Genomic DNA, 7,653 nt, shown 5'->3' with positions numbered 1-7,653 from the left:
CACAACAAGAGAGAGGGAATATGTGAAAAATATAGTATAACAATATAGATATGCCTAACAAAAATATAGTATATACACTTGTCAAATTAATCATTTTATAATCAAATACATATATTCAAATAAATTAATATATAATTTTTAAAATATTATATTTATCAATACACATACTATATGGTATAGTAATGTACACTTATTGATTTTTTGATACATACTGTAAAATTTTATGATATATATAATACATCTAGCAATAATTTAATATACATCTTTAGATAAATCAATACATAATTTTTAGACACATCTTCAGATAAATTAATATATTGTTTTCAAAAAAAATATTTTTTATCTAAAGATATGTATTAGATCACTGCGTGTGTATTAAAGAATCCTATAGTATGTATTAGAAAATTGATGAGTGTATATAATCAACCCATATAGTATGTATTGATGAACATAATATTTTAAAAATTATATATTAATTATTTAAATATATATATTGGATTGTTAGATATTTAATTTGTTAAATATATATTATCTAATTATATACTGTGTATCCCATATGATATTTGTTACCGTTGGCTGCATGACTTTAAAATTGGTGGACTGTGCTCGCCCATATACGAATAAAACAACAAAAACCTATAATTTTGAAGGCAAGTATGCGATACTTGGTTGCTGTTGGATGGTAAGGAATGCGCCGTCACTTGCATTTCAAGAAAGAGAATAGCTTGTTTGCAGATAACTTGCTAGTGTTACGTTAAGCCATGATAGCAATGTGTTGGATTAAGGCATGAACTGAATTTGGTATGATATGGGATTGGCTTATATTAAGATAGATTCTCGTCACTTATCCGACTAGCCTGCTTCCTCATCTCTCGATCGTCTAAATGCACTTCTCCGATCAAATTGCTATGGTTCAATCCAACTTCGATCAATAAGCCTTGTCCCAATCGACTTTCTACCGACTAAGATCGACGATATGTGGGCGACTAAGATCAATGGACATAGCCAAGTCGGTACTTTACGAACTTGGTTCGACATGCAGTCTACGCACAATCTACGAGTTAGCTGATGATATTCGGCACAAAGTCGGTTACCTATCCGGCACCTTACCAACTAATTTAATCGACGACTGAGTAGCACCATTCAATGGACTCATTTAGCCGACTGTCGAGTCCAAGAGCACGAGCGTCAGCCAAACAGCCGAACATCAAGCGTGGCCGCCATGCTATTCCATTGGATCACATTAAGTCTCGTCATCTAGAAACCATATCCTGGGCTGTCAGCTGCGCACCATGATAAGAAACTACGAAGTTATTAATTACACTCATGAGGTCATTAATTATGCCCCATATGCATTAAGGTACACCACCGTAGCCACCTGCGCGCCAAACGAAAGGCACGCCACTGTGAAAGGCAATAGGGCAGTCTGTATTACTCAGTATGGCCAAAAAATCCGGAATAGATTTTCTCTCTCTCTCTCTCCCTTACTTTGATCCCTTTATAAATAGAGATAAGAAGGGACCCTCCAAGTACACAATGCATGCTTCAATTCTGAAATTCTACTCCTCTTTCTATTGAGCTCTATTTCTGACTTCAGCATCAGAGGATCCTCATCGGAGTAACCTCTGATCAGGACTTCTCTTACAGATCCTATCTCCGGCGGCCTGGCACTCCACCAAACTCCAGCTGCTTCGGCATCAGGCGGAAATCACTGTCAATGCATATTATAAATCCTCGCTCTCGTTCTTGATCATCTTTCTGTGCTCTCTCTCCGGTGGACGAACTTCCTTCCCAGACTTTTTGCCTCAGATGCAGCAACTCGGCTCCAGACCAACTACTTCATTGGAGACAGGTCGTAACAGCTTATATCCATTGCCCACTCTTAAGATCTAATTCCACCAAACCTATAACATATATTGCACGATTCATCCAACCCACCTTTGCACGACTTGCCCATCCTTGCCCCGCTCTGACCTATACCAACTATAGGCATTTGCATGAAAAAATTAAACAATTAATGGTAAATTGACCAACCAATATTAGATAACCTAGTTGGAGCCAACCTGATTCAATAATAACTGCCTTCGATTCAACCCAAACGAAAAAAAACTATTGTCATAACTTGAGCTGGGGAAAGATCCAAAATGTATACGACCAATTAAAATTTTGAGTTAGAATTACACCTCCATCAAGCTCAACCCAAAAGCATAGAGCAAGACCACTCCAAATAAACCCAAATCATCAATTCGGGTAGGGTTGTCGGGCCAAGTCAATTTTTGCCACCCCTTTGTTGAATAGTTATGGAGCAAATAATAATGTCATGCGCACGCTACCAGTAAGCAAGCACGCATGCTAATGAAGGACATTTGACCTAAGCCAAGATAATTATTCTGAAACTAGCATTCTTCACAGCCCCATGTTCGCCGGACCTGTTTATTAGTTCGGAAGTCAAACTGCCCCTTGATGAAGTCGGGCTAAGACCCAATTATTGGCCTTGGTCCAATCGTACACAAATTTCAATTGAGCAATCCTGATACGACGGCCCGAAATGCCCACCGAACAGTGAATCCATTGAACAAAAATGGTTCCACAATGCACACAGCACTCAAAACGTTGATATCTCTTGCAAAACGAGGGGTGGGGAGGGCTTGGAGGTGTTATATGCTCTCACAATCTTTGGAAGCTATTTCCGGTTTTGAAAGTTGGTTGGCCGGGGTCGGGGGGGTAAATGGATGCATGGTGGACGTTTTAGCCGTTGCTCGACATAACCGCCAAAATCTGTCCATGCTTGGCCTGTCCCACGTATAAACATATCCTTGGCTGATTGTTCAAACGGTATTCATATCCTTGGCAGGGTTAGTCCACGACTTTATAGGCTTAACAAGCAGGTGACCCGCACCATACAGTGGAATTTAAATAAATAATAGAAAAATTAATTAAAATATGATGATAAACAAAAGCTAAAGTTGTTTTAAATATTAGATATTGCACAAAATTTTGATATATTTATCCCGATTGATTGTTTCATGAAAAAATTATTATTATATCAAAATATTGAAAAACAAACCACAAAATCAACCTAACAAATAACGTGATAAAATAAATTTAAGAAAACAAAACAAAATTAAAAAATATTATAAATTTTTATTTATCGATATGAAAATAAAGAGTCAAATTCAACAAATTCTTTGGAAGATAGATGGTTTTAAACGAAAGTGTATAGTCACCCATAAAAATAGATGGCTTTAAACCATTCATTTCTTTTTTTAAAAAATAATATTTAAATAATATATTAACCCAAAATTTTTATTAAAATAGAAATAGCTTTCTATATTTCCTCAAGCAGAGGTTTTGCACAAAAGCTCCAAAATAAAATTTTTTTAATAAATTCTTTTTTGGATACCAAATTATTTCAAATTTTTCATTAAAAATATTAAATCTTTCAAAAAATCCTTAGCCGTTGGCCATCCATCCACAATACCAGACAAGGCTTTAGCATATTATTAATATATTATAGCCATATTGTTATAAGACAATTAATATATCATGTATCATATAGAGTATTACATTTATATTACTATGGTACATATGATATATTACAATTATCATATCATAAAATTTAAAAATATCACAATATCACATATTTACATCATGAAAAATGTATCCAAACTATTATAATATATTTATTTTTGTATTTTGTCAATACGCCATACATCGTAATATATACAAAATATTTGCATAAGTTATTATTACACTGAGTATGATATCATGGATATATAATAATATAGTAACATAAGTATGTATTATATTACTAAAATTGCACTATAATATAAGTGCACATCTTCTATCTGACTAATTAAAAGAATAATGTACAGTGAGAGGAGGAAGCCAGTACGATGAATTGTGTTACAAAATAGGCTGAATTTGTGATCATCAACTGCTCAATCCTAAGAAAACACCAGAAGTGTCAATGATTTATAAAAATTTAGTCACTACATCAACGGTGTTGATTTTGAAGTTCAAATGAAAGCACTTACAAATAGTTGTACGTTTTCAACGACCTATGAGATCTTGGAATCATGAATCTTATTCAATTTAAGTTTGACAATCAGGTTGTGACAGCATTAGTAGCCACTTGAATTCCCTAAACTATGGGGATCGAATCCATTAGGGAAGGGGGTGTTCCAAGTGCCTGCTCACATATATGCAATATTCAAAAGCTCAAAATTTTTCAAACTTTAGTGCATTAAGTTAACAAACTAAAAGGTATGACTAACATAACAAATAATCTGCAATTGTGAATTGTAATGATGAAGATCTTTGAATGACATTGAATCAGAGGAAGAACAAGTGAACTGAAATAAATGATGTCTTAGATAGTGATTAACATACCTTTGCTTGAGGAAGAGGTTTGCCAACTATGTCTCTCTTTTGATTACCATGCAAAGGATTGGATAGCACCAGGACAAACTATAAATCATTATATCATCAATAACGAATATATGGCCAAAGCTTAAATGTATAAGTCAAGATAATGCATGTGTTTTATATTAACTTTATACATCCAATAGCATAACTAAGTAGTTAAAATTTAAATTCAGATCATAACTCAAGGTACAAACCTTAGTCATGCCACAACATTCCAAAAGACAATGACCTATTATTTCTTCCTACTATTTCAGGACTAGATAAGTGCTGATGACCGATACATCTAAGAGAAAAAATATTGAAAGTTATCTATTTATCATTAAAGGGCATAAGATTTGTTTCCGATTAGATGAAAAAACATAATATTCAAAGAGATAAAATTATAACACAAAATACTATAGTATTTTAATATTATTAAGAAAGATATACAAAGTAGAGATATTCGGATGGTGTCAAAGCAACCTCAACTTGAATAAGGATTTGGATTCAAAGCTTTGAGGTTCTTAAAGTAGTTGCTTTTCAGATATTGCATGCTTATCGTTCCAAAATATATAATTGTAAAGTACTATTGTGAGTTTCGTTTATGAAGAAAATAGAAGCTAATGTGTACTTATTAGAAAGAAAAAGAAGATAAGAATAAAATAATATAAGAATTAATCAATGTTAAGATCTATTAAATGATATGAAAAAACAAACCACAATCTCGTATTGTTAGACATAACCACAATCTAGAAAGAAAAATTTTATTTAAAAAAATAAAAATAGAAAGAGGATTAGAGGATTTGAACTCTAAATCTTTAGACGGTCAAGCCACAACCTTATTCGATAAATTAACTGATAATATATTTATACCTTTTAAATTCTTATATACAACTCACTACAACAGAACAGGATATTAGCAATGTAAAAAATTTATCGTTAATAATCGATTTTCGTCAGTAATATTATTAGCGATGAAATTATTATCGCTAATATTTAGTCGTAAATAATAGCATCGTTGATAATTTTTACAATGAAAAAAAAATTCATCGTCAATAATCGATATTATCGATCAAAAATTTTTGTCGTTAATTTTTTTAAAAAAAAATTATTTATGATAAAAAATTTAAATCATAAAAAAATAATTTGTGACAAAATATTATGTCACTAATAAAAAATAATTTAAAAAATTATTTACAATGAATCACTTTCATCGCTATTAATTTAATTAAAAATTTTTATGAAATTTATATTTTAAAAAAAATATTAGCGACGTAAATGTTTCATCATAAATATGATAATTTCTGACATAAATTTTCATTGTTACTAAATTATCAATTATTTACGATAAAATTATTTTCATCACTATTAATTTAGTATAAAATTTTAATATTTTTAAATTTATTAAAAAATATTTACGACCAATTTTTTCATCACTAATATATTTTTTGGCGATCAATATTTCATCAAAAATAATTCCATCACTAAAAATTTATACATATTTTTTAAAATAATTTATGAATATATATTTTAATTTATATTTATAATTTTTTTATTTATAATCTATAAAATAAAAATAAAAAATTTACATAATAAATTTATAAATAAATTTTATCATTTTATTATATTAAATTAAAATTATAAGAGATCTGAAATAAAAATAAAAAGCTACATAAACATGTCGTCAAGTATCGGCATCTGCAGAAGGAGAACGGACTAGAGAAGAGAAGCACTCAGAAGAGCTCGGACTGGCCTACTGCTGCATCATCATCCGCTCCATCCACGCTATCCGCTCCATTATCTGGGTCTGGAGCAATTGGTACTCGTCGACGCGTGCAGCCAGCTCGCTGCTCAATCCGCTGTTAATCTTCAATAGCCTGCCTCTCACCTCCACCAGCCGAGCATCACAGACAGTATGGATGTCAGCCTTGGACGAGCGTGAGGATGAAGGAGCATTGATCCCATGCCCTAGATCTCTAACATAATAGGATTTCGTACCAAACATCTGATCACAGATCTTGTCATCTATGGATGCGGTTGAGCCCTCAGGGGTAATCTGGGATCTGATGCCTATCATACGATCCTGAAAATTAAAGTTATAACTATTTTAATTTCATACTAAAAATCAAACTATGAATAAAAAAATATTAAAAAATTTACAAAAAGCTTCTGGCTTCTCGTCATCCACTCCCTGACCATCGCTGGTGGATCCGCTGGTAGATATCGATCCTTCCAAAAACTCGTCACTTTCTGTATCTCTCTGTAATTTGAAAATAATTAATTAATTTTTTTTAAAATAGTTAGAGAGTTAAAATATGCTAATTAGAAATTACTTACCATCTACTCCATATGACGAGCGAACGATCTCGAATCCCCACAATGCAACACAGTCTGTCTCACCCGATTTGCGGTGTTCTGGGCACATCATTTTTGTACAGTTAGCAGTCAAATTAGTAGATAACAAACTAAATTTAAGAATAAATAATTCAATCATTAAACTCTAAAAAAAAGTTTGAATCTGTAACCTGATATGCCGGATCCTCGTAATGCCGGCATATGAGAGTCCAATCATCCATAATGATGCTGGCATAGGGCTGCTGCTGTGTTACCTCCACCCCATGGTCCTACATCACATGGTACTAATACTGATGAATACGATGGCAATACTCCTTGAAATGCAAATATAAATGAGCGTCCACAAGCTCGCCGCACATGATCCTTCTCAAAATCAATAATATCAAATACACCCTGTCAATAACAAATATTAAAAGAATATCATACTAATTAAATATTCATAATATAATTTATTTTATCTATAACTGGATGTAGAAAATCTCTCTCTGAGCCCATACAATATGACGTCAATCGAAAAGCATCACGGGGGCATAGCTGCGCTATATGATGCCCAGCTCAGTCTGTCACAGCTCGCACCATCCCCTAATGGACTTGGTGTAGTTGGATGGTATCTCAATACGGAGACACTGTCCCAGGTGCTTGCATCTCCAATGCTCTAGAGCAAGATTCTTCGATGGACCTCGCCCTCGCCTAACCACCAATGGAGACTGGTCTGAAATAATAATAAATAAATCATTAGTATGATAGCTATCCAAATAAAAAAAAATCAAATTTTATTATATAAAAAGTATAATAATACCACTCGAATCTACCTCACTCGGATCTGCCTCACTCGGACCTGCCTCATTGGGACCTGCCAGTGCAAGACCCTCTGGCAACTCTGCTGTGCGG

Source organism: Elaeis guineensis, chromosome 6 (assembly GCF_000442705.2).
Source record: "Elaeis guineensis isolate ETL-2024a chromosome 6, EG11, whole genome shotgun sequence".
Lineage (NCBI taxonomy): Eukaryota > Viridiplantae > Streptophyta > Magnoliopsida > Arecales > Arecaceae > Elaeis > Elaeis guineensis.
The sequence above is the reverse complement of the archived record's forward strand: the minus strand, read 5'-3'. Positions refer to the sequence as shown.